The sequence below is a fragment of the Triturus cristatus genome, chromosome 5_2, assembly GCF_964204655.1.
Source record: "Triturus cristatus chromosome 5_2, aTriCri1.1, whole genome shotgun sequence".
Taxonomy (NCBI): Eukaryota; Metazoa; Chordata; class Amphibia; order Caudata; family Salamandridae; genus Triturus; species Triturus cristatus.
Genome location: NC_140588.1, coordinates 576,461,081 through 576,482,290, shown reverse-complemented (window position 1 = coordinate 576,482,290; position 21,210 = coordinate 576,461,081). Strand labels below are relative to the sequence as shown.

Below are 21,210 nucleotides of genomic sequence, written 5' to 3'. Positions count from 1 at the left end.
TCTTGTGCAAGGCTCTTGAGGAAGTGAGATTCTGTATTCCGAGGTGCGCTTCTTTTCGTAGGCTTCTGACCACATGGTGTGCGGCAGGAAGTCATCTTTGACAGGGCCGCAGGCTTTGTCTCCAAATGGCATCCCGGACCCACTGCAACCCACCTTTTTGCTGAAACGGAAGTCTGGTTCAGGGTAAGAAAAAGCTGAGCTGCACGTACCGAAAGCAGCAGAGCCCAGCGGCGGAGAGGGTGTGGCCAGGGCTGTCTGATTTGCATAGTGACCAGTGGCATCTTGGGAATGTACAGGCTTTGGAGCCTAACGGGTGCTGCAGGGGTCTGCCTGGCCGGAGAAATGCCTGTCTGGCGCTCCCCTCAGGACACACGTGTCTTCCGTTCGAGCATGGAGGGTGAGGGACATGGGTCACCCTCATATACAGGGGTGTGGGCATGGGCAGGATGGGGCGTGGGGGACCCGTCAGGGCATTGCCCGTTTGGAAGCCCGTTCGGAAGGCAAGAGGAGGCGGAGGTGGGAATCTCTGCTCAATTTTTTCCCGAGGCCTGGGGACAAGCCTTTGCACATTTGATCCTGCCGGGCCTGCATCAGCAGATCCTGCTCCGATGGCAAGGGAGAGCCTGCAGGTGTAAATCAAAGAAAGGGGAGAAATCCGCAAGAGGCGGGTTAACAAATTCCAGTGGCAGGCCCATGTTCCCCAGGAAGCAAGTACTTCCTCCTGCTCCCTTCAGTGGGAAAAGACATAGGAGGTGTATTTCTCTAAGCAGGGGCTCTGCGTAGGTGGCACTGCATTGCTTTGGGAAGCATCCATGCTAAGTGCAGAGTAGCAGCAGACCCCACAGCTGAGACGTGAATTGGGACTGTTAAGGAAGGGCACTGGGAGGGTGAGGAGGGCAGAGGAAAATGCTTTACAAAAGCATCTGCAAGTTCCTACACACCCGCTGAAAACCCATACCAGGGATGGGGCTCGAACCCATGCGGACAACTGTCCATTGGATCTTAAGTCCAACGCCTTAACCACTCGGCCACCCTGGTGAGACCCTAGGCCCTGCCTTACTCAGCTCCCTTTTCATGCTGGCTGCTCCAGCGCAGGCTGTCCAGCAAGAGGTGATTGCAGAGTAAAAAGGCTTTTGCAGGAGGATAAAGGTAATTGCTTATGACAAACACACTGTGTGACACCTAACTTTTCCCCACTCGTACTTTATGGGCAATCTATACAGTGGAGTTAGCTTAGTCACAATAAGGAAGTGAGCAAGGCAGGCTCACAAGAGCATCTCCTCCCTGGTGGTCTAGTGGCTAGGATTCGGCGCTTTCACCGCCGCGGCCCGGGTTCGATTCCCGGTCAGGGAAGATCCCTCTAAGACGTAGACGTGCGTAATTTGTCCACGCAGCTCAGCTTTTTTTAATCGAAGGTCCTTAAAAAGGCACCCCGACCTATAGACGAAAGCAGAGGAAAGGGGCTGGGTCCCCTGTGTCCCAGGTTGCTTTGCTCCCATTGCCCTCAGCCACCTTCATGCGCACGCAGTCCCCCACCCAGTCAGGTGCTCTATGTGGGCGTAAAGTGCAGTACCAGCTCATCAGAAAGGTAAATTGCTGGAAAACCCGGCTGCGATGTATACATCTACTTTGGAGCACTCTTCTCCCTTGCACTCTTGAATCGGTCATTCGCAATGTATTCTTCCAGCAAGCTGAATAACGAGGTAGGTGTGAGAAGGTGTACCAGCTGTCTTTGAGCTATCAGCGGCCACTAGGTGTCCCTCTTGTGATTTCCCGGGGATCCCGATTGTACAGGAATTCGTCGGTTCAGTAGCACGGGGGAGGGGATGGCCTGTGCTTGGAAGTGACAAACAGTCTGGTGGAATCATGAGTGTTTTTTCAAGTTCTGATTCATATTCGCTGTAGAATAAAATATGCTTTCAGCCCCCATGAGCTTTGTCACTAGGAGAGCAGTGTAGGAACTTTTGCTGTATGGCTCTGGGTTCCCTGGTGGTCTAGTGGTTAGGATTCTGCGCTCTCACCGCCGCGGCCCGGGTTCGATTCCCGGTCAGGGAACAGTCCTTCTTCTGCCCTTGAATGCTTTTCCTTCCCGCAGGTCAGGGCTTCTCAAAATGAATTTGCTTTTCTGACAAACAGTTTGCCTAGCATCCCGCAATCTGGCTCCTAATTTGATTTTCGCAAGGTTCCCTTTGAGTTGCTTTCCTCGGCGGGAGGAAAATCTCTTGTGCAAGGCTCTTGAGGAAGTGAGATTCTGTATTCCGAGGTGCGCTTCTTTTCGTAGGCTTCTGACCACATGGTGTGCGGCAGGAAGTCATCTTTGACAGGGCCGCAGGCTTTGTCTCCAAATGGCATCCCGGACCCACTGCAACCCACCTTTTTGCTGAAACGGAAGTCTGGTTCAGGGTAAGAAAAAGCTGAGCTGCACGTACCGAAAGCAGCAGAGCCCAGCGGCGGAGAGGGTGTGGCCAGGGCTGTCTGATTTGCATAGTGACCAGTGGCATCTTGGGAATGTACAGGCTTTGGAGCCTAACGGGTGCTGCAGGGGTCTGCCTGGCCGGAGAAATGCCTGTCTGGCGCTCCCCTCAGGACACACGTGTCTTCCGTTCGAGCATGGAGGGTGAGGGACATGGGTCACCCTCATATACAGGGGTGTGGGCATGGGCAGGATGGGGCGTGGGGGACCCGTCAGGGCATTGCCCGTTTGGAAGCCCGTTCGGAAGGCAAGAGGAGGCGGAGGCGGAGGCGGGAATCTCTGCTCAATTTTTTCCCGAGGCCTGGGGACAAGCCTTTGCACATTTGATCCTGCCGGGCCTGCATCAGCAGATCCTGCTCCGATGGCAAGGGAGAGCCTGCAGGTGTAAATCAAAGAAAGGGGAGAAATCCTCAAGAGGCGGGTTAACAAATTCCAGTGGCAGGCCCATGTTCCCCAGGAAGCAAGTACTTCCTCCTGCTCCCTTCAGTGGGAAAAGACATAGGAGGTGTATTTCTCTAAGCAGGGGCTCTGCGTAGGTGGCACTGCATTGCTTTGGGAAGCATCCATGCTAAGTGCAGAGTAGCAGCAGACCCCACAGCTGAGACGTGAATTGGGACTGTTAAGGAAGGGCACTGGGAGGGTGAGGAGGGCAGAGGAAAATGCTTTAAAAAAGCATCTGCAAGTTCCTACACACCCGCTGAAAACCCATACCAGGGATGGGGCTCGAACCCATGCGGACAACTGTCCATTGGATCTTAAGTCCAACGCCTTAACCACTCGGCCACCCTGGTGAGACCCTAGGCCCTGCCTTACTCAGCTCCCTTTTCATGCTGGCTGCTCCAGCGCAGGCTGTCCAGCAAGAGGTGATTGCAGAGTAAAAAGGCTTTTGCAGGAGGATAAAGGTAATTGCTTATGACAAACACACTGTGTGACACCTAACTTTTCCCCACTCGTACTTTATGGGCAATCTATACAGTGGAGTTAGCTTAGTCACAATAAGGAAGTGAGCAAGGCAGGCTCACAAGAACATCTCCTCCCTGGTGGTCTAGTGGCTAGGATTCGGCGCTTTCACCGCCGCGGCCCGGGTTCGATTCCCGGTCAGGGAAGATCCCTCTAAGACGTAGACGTGCGTAATTTGTCCACGCAGCTCAGCTTTTTTTAATCGAAGGTCCTTAAAAAGGCACCCCGACCTATAGACGAAAGCAGAGGAAAGGGGCTGGGTCCCCTGTGTCCCAGGTTGCTTTGCTCCCATTGCCCTCAGCCACCTTCATGCGCACGCAGTCCCCCACCCAGTCAGGTGCTCTATGTGGGCGTAAAGTGCAGTACCAGCTCATCAGAAAGGTAAATTGCTGGAAAACCCGGCTGCGATGTATACATCTACTTTGGAGCACTCTTCTCCCTTGCACTCTTGAATCGGTCATTCGCAATGTATTCTTCCAGCAAGCTGAATAACGAGGTAGGTGTGAGAAGGTGTACCAGCTGTCTTTGAGCTATCAGCGGCCACTAGGTGTCCCTCTTGTGATTTCCCGGGGATCCCGATTGTACAGGAATTCGTCGGTTCAGTAGCACGGGGGAGGGGATGGCCTGTGCTTGGAAGTGACAAACAGTCTGGTGGAATCATGAGTGTTTTTTCAAGTTCTGATTCATATTCGCTGTAGAATAAAATATGCTTTCAGCCCCCATGAGCTTTGTCACTAGGAGAGCAGTGTAGGAACTTTTGCTGTATGGCTCTGGGTTCCCTGGTGGTCTAGTGGTTAGGATTCTGCGCTCTCACCGCCGCGGCCCGGGTTCGATTCCCGGTCAGGAAACAGTCCTTCTTCTGCCCTTGAATGCTTTTCCTTCCCGCAGGTCAGGGCTTCTCAAAATGAATTTGCTTTTCTGACAAACAGTTTGCCTAGCATCCCGCAATCTGGCTCCTAATTTGATTTTCGCAAGGTTCCCTTTGAGTTGCTTTCCTCGGCGGGAGGAAAATCTCTTGTGCAAGGCTCTTGAGGAAGTGAGATTCTGTATTCCGAGGTGCGCTTCTTTTCGTAGGCTTCTGACCACATGGTGTGCGGCAGGAAGTCATCTTTGACAGGGCCGCAGGCTTTGTCTCCAAATGGCATCCCGGACCCACTGCAACCCACCTTTTTGCTGAAATGGAAGTCTGGTTCAGGGTAAGAAAAAGCTGAGCTGCACGTACCGAAAGCAGCAGAGCCCAGCGGCGGAGAGGGTGTGGCCAGGGCTGTCTGATTTGCATAGTGACCAGTGGCATCTTGGGAATGTACAGGCTTTGGAGCCTAACGGGTGCTGCAGGGGTCTGCCTGGCCGGAGAAATGCCTGTCTGGCGCTCCCCTCAGGACACACGTGTCTTCCGTTCGAGCATGGAGGGTGAGGGACATGGGTCACCCTCATATACAGGGGTGTGGGCATGGGCAGGATGGGGCGTGGGGGACCCGTCAGGGCATTGCCCGTTTGGAAGCCCGTTCGGAAGGCAAGAGGAGGCGGAGGTGGGAATCTCTGCTCAATTTTTTCCCGAGGCCTGGGGACAAGCCTTTGCACATTTGATCCTGCCGGGCCTGCATCAGCAGATCCTGCTCCGATGGCAAGGGAGAGCCTGCAGGTGTAAATCAAAGAAAGGGGAGAAATCCGCAAGAGGCGGGTTAACAAATTCCAGTGGCAGGCCCATGTTCCCCAGGAAGCAAGTACTTCCTCCTGCTCCCTTCAGTGGGAAAAGACATAGGAGGTGTATTTCTCTAAGCAGGGGCTCTGCGTAGGTGGCACTGCATTGCTTTGGGAAGCATCCATGCTAAGTGCAGAGTAGCAGCAGACCCCACAGCTGAGACGTGAATTGGGACTGTTAAGGAAGGGCAATGGGAGGGTGAGGAGGGCAGAGGAAAATGCTTTACAAAAGCATCTGCAAGTTCCTACACACCCGCTGAAAACCCATACCAGGGATGGGGCTCGAACCCATGCGGACAACTGTCCATTGGATCTTAAGTCCAACGCCTTAACCACTCGGCCACCCTGGTGAGACCCTAGGCCCTGCCTTACTCAGCTCCCTTTTCATGCTGGCTGCTCCAGCGCAGGCTGTCCAGCAAGAGGTGATTGCAGAGTAAAAAGGCTTTTGCAGGAGGATAAAGGTAATTGCTTATGACAAACACACTGTGTGACACCTAACTTTTCCCCACTCGTACTTTATGGGCAATCTATACAGTGGAGTTAGCTTAGTCACAATAAGGAAGTGAGCAAGGCAGGCTCACAAGAGCATCTCCTCCCTGGTGGTCTAGTGGCTAGGATTCGGCGCTTTCACCGCCGCGGCCCGGGTTCGATTCCCGGTCAGGGAAGATCCCTCTAAGACGTAGACGTGCGTAATTTGTCCACGCAGCTCAGCTTTTTTTAATCGAAGGTCCTTAAAAAGGCACCCCGACCTATAGACGAAAGCAGAGGAAAGGGGCTGGGTCCCCTGTGTCCCAGGTTGCTTTGCTCCCATTGCCCTCAGCCACCTTCATGCGCACGCAGTCCCCCACCCAGTCAGGTGCTCTATGTGGGCGTAAAGTGCAGTACCAGCTCATCAGAAAGGTAAATTGCTGGAAAACCCGGCTGCGATGTATACATCTACTTTGGAGCACTCTTCTCCCTTGCACTCTTGAATCGGTCATTCGCAATGTATTCTTCCAGCAAGCTGAATAACGAGGTAGGTGTGAGAAGGTGTACCAGCTGTCTTTGAGCTATCAGCGGCCACTAGGTGTCCCTCTTGTGATTTCCCGGGGATCCCGATTGTACAGGAATTCGTCGGTTCAGTAGCACGGGGGAGGGGATGGCCTGTGCTTGGAAGTGACAAACAGTCTGGTGGAATCATGAGTGTTTTTTCAAGTTCTGATTCATATTCGCTGTAGAATAAAATATGCTTTCAGCCCCCATGAGCTTTGTCACTAGGAGAGCAGTGTAGGAACTTTTGCTGTATGGCTCTGGGTTCCCTGGTGGTCTAGTGGTTAGGATTCTGCGCTCTCACCGCCGCGGCCCGGGTTCGATTCCCGGTCAGGGAACAGTCCTTCTTCTGCCCTTGAATGCTTTTCCTTCCCGCAGGTCAGGGCTTCTCAAAATGAATTTGCTTTTCTGACAAACAGTTTGCCTAGCATCCCGCAATCTGGCTCCTAATTTGATTTTCGCAAGGTTCCCTTTGAGTTGCTTTCCTCGGCGGGAGGAAAATCTCTTGTGCAAGGCTCTTGAGGAAGTGAGATTCTGTATTCCGAGGTGCGCTTCTTTTCGTAGGCTTCTGACCACATGGTGTGCGGCAGGAAGTCATCTTTGACAGGGCCGCAGGCTTTGTCTCCAAATGGCATCCCGGACCCACTGCAACCCACCTTTTTGCTGAAACGGAAGTCTGGTTCAGGGTAAGAAAAAGCTGAGCTGCACGTACCGAAAGCAGCAGAGCCCAGCGGCGGAGAGGGTGTGGCCAGGGCTGTCTGATTTGCATAGTGACCAGTGGCATCTTGGGAATGTACAGGCTTTGGAGCCTAACGGGTGCTGCAGGGGTCTGCCTGGCCGGAGAAATGCCTGTCTGGCGCTCCCCTCAGGACACACGTGTCTTCCGTTCGAGCATGGAGGGTGAGGGACATGGGTCACCCTCATATACAGGGGTGTGGGCATGGGCAGGATGGGGCGTGGGGGACCCGTCAGGGCATTGCCCGTTTGGAAGCCCGTTCGGAAGGCAAGAGGAGGCGGAGGCGGAGGCGGGAATCTCTGCTCAATTTTTTCCCGAGGCCTGGGGACAAGCCTTTGCACATTTGATCCAGCCGGGCCTGCATCAGCAGATCCTGCTCCGATGGCAAGGGAGAGCCTGCAGGTGTAAATCAAAGAAAGGGGAGAAATCCGCAAGAGGCGGGTTAACAAATTCCAGTGGCAGGCCCATGTTCCCCAGGAAGCAAGTACTTCCTCCTGCTCCCTTCAGTGGGAAAAGACATAGGAGGTGTATTTCTCTAAGCAGGGGCTCTGCGTAGGTGGCACTGCATTGCTTTGGGAAGCATCCATGCTAAGTGCAGAGTAGCAGCAGACCCCACAGCTGAGACGTGAATTGGGACTGTTAAGGAAGGGCACTGGGAGGGTGAGGAGGGCAGAGGAAAATGCTTTAAAAAAGCATCTGCAAGTTCCTACACACCCGCTGAAAACCCATACCAGGGATGGGGCTCGAACCCATGCGGACAACTGTCCATTGGATCTTAAGTCCAACGCCTTAACCACTCGGCCACCCTGGTGAGACCCTAGGCCCTGCCTTACTCAGCTCCCTTTTCATGCTGGCTGCTCCAGCGCAGGCTGTCCAGCAAGAGGTGATTGCAGAGTAAAAAGGCTTTTGCAGGAGGATAAAGGTAATTGCTTATGACAAACACACTGTGTGACACCTAACTTTTCCCCACTCGTACTTTATGGGCAATCTATACAGTGGAGTTAGCTTAGTCACAATAAGGAAGTGAGCAAGGCAGGCTCACAAGAGCATCTCCTCCCTGGTGGTCTAGTGGCTAGGATTCGGCGCTTTCACCGCCGCGGCCCGGGTTCGATTCCCGGTCAGGGAAGATCCCTCTAAGACGTAGACGTGCGTAATTTGTCCACGCAGCTCAGCTTTTTTTAATCGAAGGTCCTTAAAAAGGCACCCCGACCTATAGACGAAAGCAGAGGAAAGGGGCTGGGTCCCCTGTGTCCCAGGTTGCTTTGCTCCCATTGCCCTCAGCCACCTTCATGCGCACGCAGTCCCCCACCCAGTCAGGTGCTCTATGTGGGCGTAAAGTGCAGTACCAGCTCATCAGAAAGGTAAATTGCTGGAAAACCCGGCTGCGATGTATACATCTACTTTGGAGCACTCTTCTCCCTTGCACTCTTGAATCGGTCATTCGCAATGTATTCTTCCAGCAAGCTGAATAACGAGGTAGGTGTGAGAAGGTGTACCAGCTGTCTTTGAGCTATCAGCGGCCACTAGGTGTCCCTCTTGTGATTTCCCGGGGATCCCGATTGTACAGGAATTCGTCGGTTCAGTAGCACGGGGGAGGGGATGGCCTGTGCTTGGAAGTGACAAACAGTCTGGTGGAATCATGAGTGTTTTTTCAAGTTCTGATTCATATTCGCTGTAGAATAAAATATGCTTTCAGCCCCCATGAGCTTTGTCACTAGGAGAGCAGTGTAGGAACTTTTGCTGTATGGCTCTGGGTTCCCTGGTGGTCTAGTGGTTAGGATTCTGCGCTCTCACCGCCGCGGCCCGGGTTCGATTCCCGGTCAGGAAACAGTCCTTCTTCTGCCCTTGAATGCTTTTCCTTCCCGCAGGTCAGGGCTTCTCAAAATGAATTTGCTTTTCTGACAAACAGTTTGCCTAGCATCCCGCAATCTGGCTCCTAATTTGATTTTCGCAAGGTTCCCTTTGAGTTGCTTTCCTCGGCGGGAGGAAAATCTCTTGTGCAAGGCTCTTGAGGAAGTGAGATTCTGTATTCCGAGGTGCGCTTCTTTTCGTAGGCTTCTGACCACATGGTGTGCGGCAGGAAGTCATCTTTGACAGGGCCGCAGGCTTTGTCTCCAAATGGCATCCCGGACCCACTGCAACCCACCTTTTTGCTGAAATGGAAGTCTGGTTCAGGGTAAGAAAAAGCTGAGCTGCACGTACCGAAAGCAGCAGAGCCCAGCGGCGGAGAGGGTGTGGCCAGGGCTGTCTGATTTGCATAGTGACCAGTGGCATCTTGGGAATGTACAGGCTTTGGAGCCTAACGGGTGCTGCAGGGGTCTGCCTGGCCGGAGAAATGCCTGTCTGGCGCTCCCCTCAGGACACACGTGTCTTCCGTTCGAGCATGGAGGGTGAGGGACATGGGTCACCCTCATATACAGGGGTGTGGGCATGGGCAGGATGGGGCGTGGGGGACCCGTCAGGGCATTGCCCGTTTGGAAGCCCGTTCGGAAGGCAAGAGGAGGCGGAGGTGGGAATCTCTGCTCAATTTTTTCCCGAGGCCTGGGGACAAGCCTTTGCACATTTGATCCTGCCGGGCCTGCATCAGCAGATCCTGCTCCGATGGCAAGGGAGAGCCTGCAGGTGTAAATCAAAGAAAGGGGAGAAATCCGCAAGAGGCGGGTTAACAAATTCCAGTGGCAGGCCCATGTTCCCCAGGAAGCAAGTACTTCCTCCTGCTCCCTTCAGTGGGAAAAGACATAGGAGGTGTATTTCTCTAAGCAGGGGCTCTGCGTAGGTGGCACTGCATTGCTTTGGGAAGCATCCATGCTAAGTGCAGAGTAGCAGCAGACCCCACAGCTGAGACGTGAATTGGGACTGTTAAGGAAGGGCACTGGGAGGGTGAGGAGGGCAGAGGAAAATGCTTTACAAAAGCATCTGCAAGTTCCTACACACCCGCTGAAAACCCATACCAGGGATGGGGCTCGAACCCATGCGGACAACTGTCCATTGGATCTTAAGTCCAACGCCTTAACCACTCGGCCACCCTGGTGAGACCCTAGGCCCTGCCTTACTCAGCTCCCTTTTCATGCTGGCTGCTCCAGCGCAGGCTGTCCAGCAAGAGGTGATTGCAGAGTAAAAAGGCTTTTGCAGGAGGATAAAGGTAATTGCTTATGACAAACACACTGTGTGACACCTAACTTTTCCCCACTCGTACTTTATGGGCAATCTATACAGTGGAGTTAGCTTAGTCACAATAAGGAAGTGAGCAAGGCAGGCTCACAAGAGCATCTCCTCCCTGGTGGTCTAGTGGCTAGGATTTGGCGCTTTCACCGCCGCGGCCCGGGTTCGATTCCCGGTCAGGGAAGATCTCTCTAAGACGTAGACGTGCGTAATTTGTCCACGCAGCTCAGCTTTTTTTAATCGAAGGTCCTTAAAAAGGCACCCCGACCTATAGACGAAAGCAGAGGAAAGGGGCTGGGTCCCCTGTGTCCCAGGTTGCTTTGCTCCCATTGCCCTCAGCCACCTTCATGCGCACGCAGTCCCCCACCCAGTCAGGTGCTCTATGTGGGCGTAAAGTGCAGTACCAGCTCATCAGAAAGGTAAATTGCTGGAAAACCCGGCTGCGATGTATACATCTACTTTGGAGCACTCTTCTCCCTTGCACTCTTGAATCGGTCATTCGCAATGTATTCTTCCAGCAAGCTGAATAACGAGGTAGGTGTGAGAAGGTGTACCAGCTGTCTTTGAGCTATCAGCGGCCACTAGGTGTCCCTCTTGTGATTTCCCGGGGATCCCGATTGTACAGGAATTCGTCGGTTCAGTAGCACGGGGGAGGGGATGGCCTGTGCTTGGAAGTGACAAACAGTCTGGTGGAATCATGAGTGTTTTTTCAAGTTCTGATTCATATTCGCTGTAGAATAAAAAATGCTTTCAGCCCCCATGAGCTTTGTCACTAGGAGAGCAGTGTAGGAACTTTTGCAGTATGGCTGTGGGTTCCCTGGTGGTCTAGTGGTTAGGATTCGGCGCTCTCACCACCGCGGCCTGGGTTCGATTCCCGGTCAGGGAACAGTCCTTCTTCTGCCCTTGAATGCTTTTCCTTCCCGCAGGTCAGGGCTTCTCAAAATGAATTTGCTTTTCTGACAAACAGTTTGCCTAGCATCCCGCAATCTGGCTCCTAATTTGATTTTCGCAAGGTTCCCTTTGAGTTGCTTTCCTCGGCGGGAGGAAAATCTCTTGTGCAAGGCTCTTGAGGAAGTGAGATTCTGTATTCCGAGGTGCGCTTCTTTTCGTAGGCTTCTGACCACATGGTGTGCGGCAGGAAGTCATCTTTGACAGGGCCGCAGGCTTTATCTCCAAATGGCATCCCGGACGCACTGCAACCCACCTTTTTGCTGAAACGGAAGTCTGGTTCAGGGTAATAGAAAGCTGAGCTGCACGTACCGAAAGCAGCAGAGCCCAGCGGCGGAGAGGGTGTGGCCAGGGCTGTCTGATTTGCATAGTGACCAGTGGCATCTTGGGAATGTACAGGCTTTGGAGCTTAACGGGTGCTGCAGGGGTCTGCCTGGCCGGAGAAATGCCTGTCTGGCGCTCCCCTCAGGACACACGTGTCTTCCGTTCGAGCATGGAGGGTGAGGGACATGGGTCACCCTCATATACAGGGGTGTGGGCATGGGCAGGATGGGGCGTGGGGGACCCGTCAGGGCATTGCCCGTTTGGAAGCCCGTTCGGAAGGCAAGAGGAGGCGGAGGCGGAGGCGGGAATCTCTGCTCAATTTTTTCCCGAGGCCTGGGGACAAGCCTTTGCACATTTGATCCAGCCGGGCCTGCATCAGCAGATCCTGCTCCGATGGCAAGGGAGAGCCTGCAGGTGTAAATCAAAGAAAGGGGAGAAATCCGCAAGAGGCGGGTTAACAAATTCCACTGGCAGGCCCATGTTCCCCAGGAAGCAAGTACTTCCTCCTGCTCCCTTCAGTGGGAAAAGACATAGGAGGTGTATTTCTCTAAGCAGGGGCTCTGCGTAGGTGGCACTGCATTGCTTTGGGAAGCATCCATGCTAAGTGCAGAGTAGCAGCAGACCCCACAGCTGAGACGTGAATTGGGACTGTTAAGGAAGGGCACTGGGAGGGTGAGGAGGGCAGAGGAAAATGCTTTAAAAAAGCATCTGCAAGTTCCTACACACCCGCTGAAAACCCATACCAGGGATGGGGCTCGAACCCATGCGGACAACTGTCCATTGGATCTTAAGTCCAACGCCTTAACCACTCGGCCACCCTGGTGAGACCCTAGGCCCTGCCTTACTCAGCTCCCTTTTCATGCTGGCTGCTCCAGCGCAGGCTGTCCAGCAAGAGGTGATTGCAGAGTAAAAAGGCTTTTGCAGGAGGATAAAGGTAATTGCTTATGACAAACACACTGTGTGACACCTAACTTTTCCCCACTCGTACTTTATGGGCAATCTATACAGTGGAGTTAGCTTAGTCACAATAAGGAAGTGAGCAAGGCAGGCTCACAAGAGCATCTCCTCCCTGGTGGTCTAGTGGCTAGGATTCGGCGCTTTCACCGCCGCGGCCCGGGTTCGATTCCCGGTCAGGGAAGATCCCTCGTAGACGTGCGTAATTTGTCCACGCAGCTCAGCTTTTTTTAATCGAACGTCCTTAAAAAGGCACCCTGACCTATAGACGAAAGCAGAGGAAAGGGGCTGGGTCCCCTGTGTCCCAGGTTGCTTTGCTCCCATTGCCCTCAGCCACCTTCATGCGCACGCAGTCCCCCACCCAGTCAGGTGCTCTATGTGGGCGTAAAGTGCAGTACCAGCTCATCAGAAAGGTAAATTGCTGGAAAACCCGGCTGCGATGTATACATCTACTTTGGAGCACTCTTCTCCCTTGCACTCTTGAATCGGTCATTCGCAATGTATTCTTCCAGCAAGCTGAATAACGAGGTAGGTGTGAGAAGGTGTACCAGCTGTCTTTGAGCTATCAGCGGCCACTAGGTGTCCCTCTTGTGATTTCCCGGGGATCCCGATTGTACAGGAATTCGTCGGTTCAGTAGCACGGGGGAGGGGATGGCCTGTGCTTGGAAGTGACAAACAGTCTGGTGGAATCATGAGTGTTTTTTCAAGTTCTGATTCATATTCGCTGTAGAATAAAATATGCTTTCAGCCCCCATGAGCTTTGTCACTAGGAGAGCAGTGTAGGAACTTTTGCTGTATGGCTGTGGGTTCCCTGGTGGTCTAGTGGTTAGGATTCGGCGCTCTCACCACCGCGGCCTGGGTTCGATTCCCGGTCAGGGAACAGTCCTTCTTCTGCCCTTGAATGCTTTTCCTTCCCGCAGGTCAGGGCTTCTCAAAATGAATTTGCTTTTCTGACAAACAGTTTGCCTAGCATCCCGCAATCTGGCTCCTAATTTGATTTTCGCAAGGTTCCCTTTGAGTTGCTTTCCTCGGCGGGAGGAAAATCTCTTGTGCAAGGCTCTTGAGGAAGTGAGATTCTGTATTCCGAGGTGCGCTTCTTTTCGTAGGCTTCTGACCACATGGTGTGCGGCAGGAAGTCATCTTTGACAGGGCCGCAGGCTTTATCTCCAAATGGCATCCCGGACGCACTGCAACCCACCTTTTTGCTGAAACGGAAGTCTGGTTCAGGGTAATAGAAAGCTGAGCTGCACGTACCGAAAGCAGCAGAGCCCAGCGGCGGAGAGGGTGTGGCCAGGGCTGTCTGATTTGCATAGTGACCAGTGGCATCTTGGGAATGTACAGGCTTTGGAGCTTAACGGGTGCTGCAGGGGTCTGCCTGGCCGGAGAAATGCCTGTCTGGCGCTCCCCTCAGGACACACGTGTCTTCCGTTCGAGCATGGAGGGTGAGGGACATGGGTCACCCTCATATACAGGGGTGTGGGCATGGGCAGGATGGGGCGTGGGGGACCCGTCAGGGCATTGCCCGTTTGGAAGCCCGTTCGGAAGGCAAGAGGAGGCGGAGGCGGAGGCGGGAATCTCTGCTCAATTTTTTCCCGAGGCCTGGGGACAAGCCTTTGCACATTTGATCCAGCCGGGCCTGCATCAGCAGATCCTGCTCCGATGGCAAGGGAGAGCCTGCAGGTGTAAATCAAAGAAAGGGGAGAAATCCGCAAGAGGCGGGTTAACAAATTCCACTGGCAGGCCCATGTTCCCCAGGAAGCAAGTACTTCCTCCTGCTCCCTTCAGTGGGAAAAGACATAGGAGGTGTATTTCTCTAAGCAGGGGCTCTGCGTAGGTGGCACTGCATTGCTTTGGGAAGCATCCATGCTAAGTGCAGAGTAGCAGCAGACCCCACAGCTGAGACGTGAATTGGGACTGTTAAGGAAGGGCACTGGGAGGGTGAGGAGGGCAGAGGAAAATGCTTTACAAAAGCATCTGCAAGTTCCTACACACCCGCTGAAAACCCATACCAGGGATGGGGCTCGAACCCATGCGGACAACTGTCCATTGGATCTTAAGTCCAACGCCTTAACCACTCGGCCACCCTGGTGAGACCCTAGGCCCTGCCTTACTCAGCTCCCTTTTCATGCTGGCTGCTCCAGCGCAGGCTGTCCAGCAAGAGGTGATTGCAGAGTAAAAAGGCTTTTGCAGGAGGATAAAGGTAATTGCTTATGACAAACACACTGTGTGACACCTAACTTTTCCCCACTCGTACTTTATGGGCAATCTATACAGTGGAGTTAGCTTAGTCACAATAAGGAAGTGAGCAAGGCAGGCTCACAAGAGCATCTCCTCCCTGGTGGTCTAGTGGCTAGGATTTGGCGCTTTCACCGCCGCGGCCCGGGTTCGATTCCCGGTCAGGGAAGATCTCTCTAAGACGTAGACGTGCGTAATTTGTCCACGCAGCTCAGCTTTTTTTAATCGAAGGTCCTTAAAAAGGCACCCCGACCTATAGACGAAAGCAGAGGAAAGGGGCTGGGTCCCCTGTGTCCCAGGTTGCTTTGCTCCCATTGCCCTCAGCCACCTTCATGCGCACGCAGTCCCCCACCCAGTCAGGTGCTCTATGTGGGCGTAAAGTGCAGTACCAGCTCATCAGAAAGGTAAATTGCTGGAAAACCCGGCTGCGATGTATACATCTACTTTGGAGCACTCTTCTCCCTTGCACTCTTGAATCGGTCATTCGCAATGTATTCTTCCAGCAAGCTGAATAACGAGGTAGGTGTGAGAAGGTGTACCAGCTGTCTTTGAGCTATCAGCGGCCACTAGGTGTCCCTCTTGTGATTTCCCGGGGATCCCGATTGTACAGGAATTCGTCGGTTCAGTAGCACGGGGGAGGGGATGGCCTGTGCTTGGAAGTGACAAACAGTCTGGTGGAATCATGAGTGTTTTTTCAAGTTCTGATTCATATTCGCTGTAGAATAAAAAATGCTTTCAGCCCCCATGAGCTTTGTCACTAGGAGAGCAGTGTAGGAACTTTTGCAGTATGGCTGTGGGTTCCCTGGTGGTCTAGTGGTTAGGATTCGGCGCTCTCACCACCGCGGCCTGGGTTCGATTCCCGGTCAGGGAACAGTCCTTCTTCTGCCCTTGAATGCTTTTCCTTCCCGCAGGTCAGGGCTTCTCAAAATGAATTTGCTTTTCTGACAAACAGTTTGCCTAGCATCCCGCAATCTGGCTCCTAATTTGATTTTCGCAAGGTTCCCTTTGAGTTGCTTTCCTCGGCGGGAGGAAAATCTCTTGTGCAAGGCTCTTGAGGAAGTGAGATTCTGTATTCCGAGGTGCGCTTCTTTTCGTAGGCTTCTGACCACATGGTGTGCGGCAGGAAGTCATCTTTGACAGGGCCGCAGGCTTTATCTCCAAATGGCATCCCGGACGCACTGCAACCCACCTTTTTGCTGAAACGGAAGTCTGGTTCAGGGTAATAGAAAGCTGAGCTGCACGTACCGAAAGCAGCAGAGCCCAGCGGCGGAGAGGGTGTGGCCAGGGCTGTCTGATTTGCATAGTGACCAGTGGCATCTTGGGAATGTACAGGCTTTGGAGCTTAACGGGTGCTGCAGGGGTCTGCCTGGCCGGAGAAATGCCTGTCTGGCGCTCCCCTCAGGACACACGTGTCTTCCGTTCGAGCATGGAGGGTGAGGGACATGGGTCACCCTCATATACAGGGGTGTGGGCATGGGCAGGATGGGGCGTGGGGGACCCGTCAGGGCATTGCCCGTTTGGAAGCCCGTTCGGAAGGCAAGAGGAGGCGGAGGCGGAGGCGGGAATCTCTGCTCAATTTTTTCCCGAGGCCTGGGGACAAGCCTTTGCACATTTGATCCAGCCGGGCCTGCATCAGCAGATCCTGCTCCGATGGCAAGGGAGAGCCTGCAGGTGTAAATCAAAGAAAGGGGAGAAATCCGCAAGAGGCGGGTTAACAAATTCCACTGGCAGGCCCATGTTCCCCAGGAAGCAAGTACTTCCTCCTGCTCCCTTCAGTGGGAAAAGACATAGGAGGTGTATTTCTCTAAGCAGGGGCTCTGCGTAGGTGGCACTGCATTGCTTTGGGAAGCATCCATGCTAAGTGCAGAGTAGCAGCAGACCCCACAGCTGAGACGTGAATTGGGACTGTTAAGGAAGGGCACTGGGAGGGTGAGGAGGGCAGAGGAAAATGCTTTAAAAAAGCATCTGCAAGTTCCTACACACCCGCTGAAAACCCATACCAGGGATGGGGCTCGAACCCATGCGGACAACTGTCCATTGGATCTTAAGTCCAACGCCTTAACCACTCGGCCACCCTGGTGAGACCCTAGGCCCTGCCTTACTCAGCTCCCTTTTCATGCTGGCTGCTCCAGCGCAGGCTGTCCAGCAAGAGGTGATTGCAGAGTAAAAAGGCTTTTGCAGGAGGATAAAGGTAATTGCTTATGACAAACACACTGTGTGACACCTAACTTTTCCCCACTCGTACTTTATGGGCAATCTATACAGTGGAGTTAGCTTAGTCACAATAAGGAAGTGAGCAAGGCAGGCTCACAAGAGCATCTCCTCCCTGGTGGTCTAGTGGCTAGGATTCGGCGCTTTCACCGCCGCGGCCCGGGTTCGATTCCCGGTCAGGGAAGATCCCTCGTAGACGTGCGTAATTTGTCCACGCAGCTCAGCTTTTTTTAATCGAACGTCCTTAAAAAGGCACCCTGACCTATAGACGAAAGCAGAGGAAAGGGGCTGGGTCCCCTGTGTCCCAGGTTGCTTTGCTCCCATTGCCCTCAGCCACCTTCATGCGCACGCAGTCCCCCACCCAGTCAGGTGCTCTATGTGGGCGTAAAGTGCAGTACCAGCTCATCAGAAAGGTAAATTGCTGGAAAACCCGGCTGCGATGTATACATCTACTTTGGAGCACTCTTCTCCCTTGCACTCTTGAATCGGTCATTCGCAATGTATTCTTCCAGCAAGCTGAATAACGAGGTAGGTGTGAGAAGGTGTACCAGCTGTCTTTGAGCTATCAGCGGCCACTAGGTGTCCCTCTTGTGATTTCCCGGGGATCCCGATTGTACAGGAATTCGTCGGTTCAGTAGCACGGGGGAGGGGATGGCCTGTGCTTGGAAGTGACAAACAGTCTGGTGGAATCATGAGTGTTTTTTCAAGTTCTGATTCATATTCGCTGTAGAATAAAATATGCTTTCAGCCCCCATGAGCTTTGTCACTAGGAGAGCAGTGTAGGAACTTTTGCTGTATGGCTGTGGGTTCCCTGGTGGTCTAGTGGTTAGGATTCGGCGCTCTCACCACCGCGGCCTGGGTTCGATTCCCGGTCAGGGAACAGTCCTTCTTCTGCCCTTGAATGCTTTTCCTTCCCGCAGGTCAGGGCTTCTCAAAATGAATTTGCTTTTCTGACAAACAGTTTGCCTAGCATCCCGCAATCTGGCTCCTAATTTGATTTTCGCAAGGTTCCCTTTGAGTTGCTTTCCTCGGCGGGAGGAAAATCTCTTGTGCAAGGCTCTTGAGGAAGTGAGATTCTGTATTCCGAGGTGCGCTTCTTTTCGTAGGCTTCTGACCACATGGTGTGCGGCAGGAAGTCATCTTTGACAGGGCCGCAGGCTTTATCTCCAAATGGCATCCCGGACGCACTGCAACCCACCTTTTTGCTGAAACGGAAGTCTGGTTCAGGGTAATAGAAAGCTGAGCTGCACGTACCGAAAGCAGCAGAGCCCAGCGGCGGAGAGGGTGTGGCCAGGGCTGTCTGATTTGCATAGTGACCAGTGGCATCTTGGGAATGTACAGGCTTTGGAGCTTAACGGGTGCTGCAGGGGTCTGCCTGGCCGGAGAAATGCCTGTCTGGCGCTCCCCTCAGGACACACGTGTCTTCCGTTCGAGCATGGAGGGTGAGGGACATGGGTCACCCTCATATACAGGGGTGTGGGCATGGGCAGGATGGGGCGTGGGGGACCCGTCAGGGCATTGCCCGTTTGGAAGCCCGTTCGGAAGGCAAGAGGAGGCGGAGGCGGAGGCGGGAATCTCTGCTCAATTTTTTCCCGAGGCCTGGGGACAAGCCTTTGCACATTTGATCCAGCCGGGCCTGCATCAGCAGATCCTGCTCCGATGGCAAGGGAGAGCCTGCAGGTGTAAATCAAAGAAAGGGGAGAAATCCGCAAGAGGCGGGTTAACAAATTCCACTGGCAGGCCCATGTTCCCCAGGAAGCAAGTACTTCCTCCTGCTCCCTTCAGTGGGAAAAGACATAGGAGGTGTATTTCTCTAAGCAGGGGCTCTGCGTAGGTGGCACTGCATTGCTTTGGGAAGCATCCATGCTAAGTGCAGAGTAGCAGCAGACCCCACAGCTGAGACGTGAATTGGGACTGTTAAGGAAGGGCACTGGGAGGGTGAGGAGGGCAGAGGAAAATGCTTTAAAAAAGCATCTGCAAGTTCCTACACACCCGCTGAAAACCCATACCAGGGATGGGGCTCGAACCCATGCGGACAACTGTCCATTGGATCTTAAGTCCAACGCCTTAACCACTCGGCCACCCTGGTGAGACCCTAGGCCCTGCCTTACTCAGCTCCCTTTTCATGCTGGCTGCTCCAGCGCAGGCTGTCCAGCAAGAGGTGATTGCAGAGTAAAAAGGCTTTTGCAGGAGGATAAAGGTAATTGCTTATGACAAACACACTGTGTGACACCTAACTTTTCCCCACTCGTACTTTATGGGCAATCTATACAGTGGAGTTAGCTTAGTCACAATAAGGAAGTGAGCAAGGCAGGCTCACAAGAGCATCTCCTCCCTGGTGGTCTAGTGGCTAGGATTCGGCGCTTTCACCGCCGCGGCCCGGGTTCGATTCCCGGTCAGGGAAGATCCCTCGTAGACGTGCGTAATTTGTCCACGCAGCTCAGCTTTTTTTAATCGAACGTCCTTAAAAAGGCACCCTGACCTATAGACGAAAGCAGAGGAAAGGGGCTGGGTCCCCTGTGTCCCAGGTTGCTTTGCTCCCATTGCCCTCAGCCACCTTCATGCGCACGCAGTCCCCCACCCAGTCAGGTGCTCTATGTGGGCGTAAAGTGCAGTACCAGCTCATCAGAAAGGTAAATTGCTGGAAAACCCGGCTGCGATGTATACATCTACTTTGGAGCACTCTTCTCCCTTGCACTCTTGAATCGGTCATTCGCAATGTATTCTTCCAGCAAGCTGAATAACGAGGTAGGTGTGAGAAGGTGTACCAGCTGTCTTTGAGCTATCAGCGGCCACTAGGTGTCCCTCTTGTGATTTCCCGGGGATCCCGATTGTACAGGAATTCGTCGGTTCAGTAGCACGGGGGAGGGGATGGCCTGTGCTTGGAAGTGACAAACAGTCTGGTGGAATCATGAGTGTTTTTTCAAGTTCTGATTCATATTCGCTGTAGAATAAAATATGCTTTCAGCCCCCATGAGCTTTGTCACTAGGAGAGCAGTGTAGGAACTTTTGCTGTATGGCTGTGGGTTCCCTGGTGGTCTAGTGGTTAGGATTCGGCGCTCTCACCACCGCGGCCTGGGTTCGATTCCCGGTCAGGGAACAGTCCTTCTTCTGCCCTTGAATGCTTTTCCTTCCCGCAGGTCAGGGCTTCTCAAAATGAATTTGCTTTTCTGACAAACAGTTTGCCTAGCATCCCGCAATCTGGCTCCTAATTTGATTTTCGCAAGGTTCCCTTTGAGTTGCTTTCCTCGGCGGGAGGAAAATCTCTTGTGCAAGGCTCTTGAGGAAGTGAGATTCTGTATTCCGAGGTGCGCTTCTTTTCGTAGGCTTCTGACCACATGGTGTGCGGCAGGAAGTCATCTTTGACAGGGCCGCAGGCTTTATCTCCAAATGGCATCCCGGACGCACTGCAACCCACCTTTTTGCTGAAACGGAAGTCTGGTTCAGGGTAATAGAAAGCTGAGCTGCACGTACCGAAAGCAGCAGAGCCCAGCGGCGGAGAGGGTGTGGCCAGGGCTGTCTGATTTGCATAGTGACCAGTGGCATCTTGGGAATGTACAGGCTTTGGAGCTTAACGGGTGCTGCAGGGGTCTGCCTGGCCGGAGAAATGCCTGTCTGGCGCTCCCCTCAGGACACACGTGTCTTCCGTTCGAGCATGGAGGGTGAGGGACATGGGTCACCCTCATATACAGGGGTGTGGGCATGGGCAGGATGGGGCGTGGGGGACCCGTCAGGGCATTGCCCGTTTGGAAGCCCGTTCGGAAGGCAAGAGGAGGCGGAGGCGGAGGCGGGAATCTCTGCTCAATTTTTTCCCGAGGCCTGGGGACAAGCCTTTGCACATTTGATCCAGCCGGGCCTGCATCAGCAGATCCTGCTCCGATGGCAAGGGAGAGCCTGCAGGTGTAAATCAAAGAAAGGGGAGAAATCCGCAAGAGGCGGGTTAACAAATTCCACTGGCAGGCCCATGTTCCCCAGGAAGCAAGTACTTCCTCCTGCTCCCTTCAGTGGGAAAAGACATAGGAGGTGTATTTCTCTAAGCAGGGGCTCTGCGTAGGTGGCACTGCATTGCTTTGGGAAGCATCCATGCTAAGTGCAGAGTAGCAGCAGACCCCACAGCTGAGACGTGAATTGGGACTGTTAAGGAAGGGCACTGGGAGGGTGAGGAGGGCAGAGGAAAATGCTTTACAAAAGCATCTGCAAGTTCCTACACACCCGCTGAAAACCCATACCAGGGATGGGGCTCGAACCCATGCGGACAACTGTCCATTGGATCTTAAGTCCAACGCCTTAACCACTCGGCCACCCTGGTGAGACCCTAGGCCCTGCCTTACTCAGCTCCCTTTTCATGCTGGCTGCTCCAGCGCAGGCTGTCCAGCAAGAGGTGATTGCAGAGTAAAAAGGCTTTTGCAGGAGGATAAAGGTAATTGCTTATGACAAACACACTGTGTGACACCTAACTTTTCCCCACTCGTACTTT

General features: G+C 53.5%; 10 non-coding genes across 10 annotated transcripts; all 10 read right to left on the bottom strand.

Moving 5' to 3' along the window:
• Positions 1 to 955: 955 nt before the first annotated feature.
• Positions 956 to 1,038, bottom strand: TRNAL-UAA (transfer RNA leucine (anticodon UAA)). Its single transcript has one exon. It is a non-coding gene; the product is annotated as a tRNA-Leu (tRNA).
• A 2,143-nt stretch (positions 1,039 to 3,181) lies between these two features.
• On the bottom strand, positions 3,182 to 3,264 carry TRNAL-UAA (transfer RNA leucine (anticodon UAA)). The gene has a single exon. It is a non-coding gene; the product is annotated as a tRNA-Leu (tRNA).
• Positions 3,265 to 5,401: 2,137 nt separating this feature from the next.
• TRNAL-UAA (transfer RNA leucine (anticodon UAA)) lies at positions 5,402 to 5,484 on the bottom strand. The gene has a single exon. It is a non-coding gene; the product is annotated as a tRNA-Leu (tRNA).
• Positions 5,485 to 7,627: 2,143 nt separating this feature from the next.
• TRNAL-UAA (transfer RNA leucine (anticodon UAA)) lies at positions 7,628 to 7,710 on the bottom strand. Its single transcript has one exon. It is a non-coding gene; the product is annotated as a tRNA-Leu (tRNA).
• Positions 7,711 to 9,847: 2,137 nt separating this feature from the next.
• On the bottom strand, positions 9,848 to 9,930 carry TRNAL-UAA (transfer RNA leucine (anticodon UAA)). The gene has a single exon. It is a non-coding gene; the product is annotated as a tRNA-Leu (tRNA).
• A 2,143-nt stretch (positions 9,931 to 12,073) lies between these two features.
• Positions 12,074 to 12,156, bottom strand: TRNAL-UAA (transfer RNA leucine (anticodon UAA)). Its single transcript has one exon. It is a non-coding gene; the product is annotated as a tRNA-Leu (tRNA).
• A 2,137-nt stretch (positions 12,157 to 14,293) lies between these two features.
• Positions 14,294 to 14,376, bottom strand: TRNAL-UAA (transfer RNA leucine (anticodon UAA)). Its single transcript has one exon. It is a non-coding gene; the product is annotated as a tRNA-Leu (tRNA).
• A 2,143-nt stretch (positions 14,377 to 16,519) lies between these two features.
• Positions 16,520 to 16,602, bottom strand: TRNAL-UAA (transfer RNA leucine (anticodon UAA)). The gene has a single exon. It is a non-coding gene; the product is annotated as a tRNA-Leu (tRNA).
• A 2,137-nt stretch (positions 16,603 to 18,739) lies between these two features.
• TRNAL-UAA (transfer RNA leucine (anticodon UAA)) lies at positions 18,740 to 18,822 on the bottom strand. The gene has a single exon. It is a non-coding gene; the product is annotated as a tRNA-Leu (tRNA).
• A 2,137-nt stretch (positions 18,823 to 20,959) lies between these two features.
• TRNAL-UAA (transfer RNA leucine (anticodon UAA)) lies at positions 20,960 to 21,042 on the bottom strand. The gene has a single exon. It is a non-coding gene; the product is annotated as a tRNA-Leu (tRNA).
• Between the last annotated feature and the right edge of the window lie 168 nt (positions 21,043 to 21,210).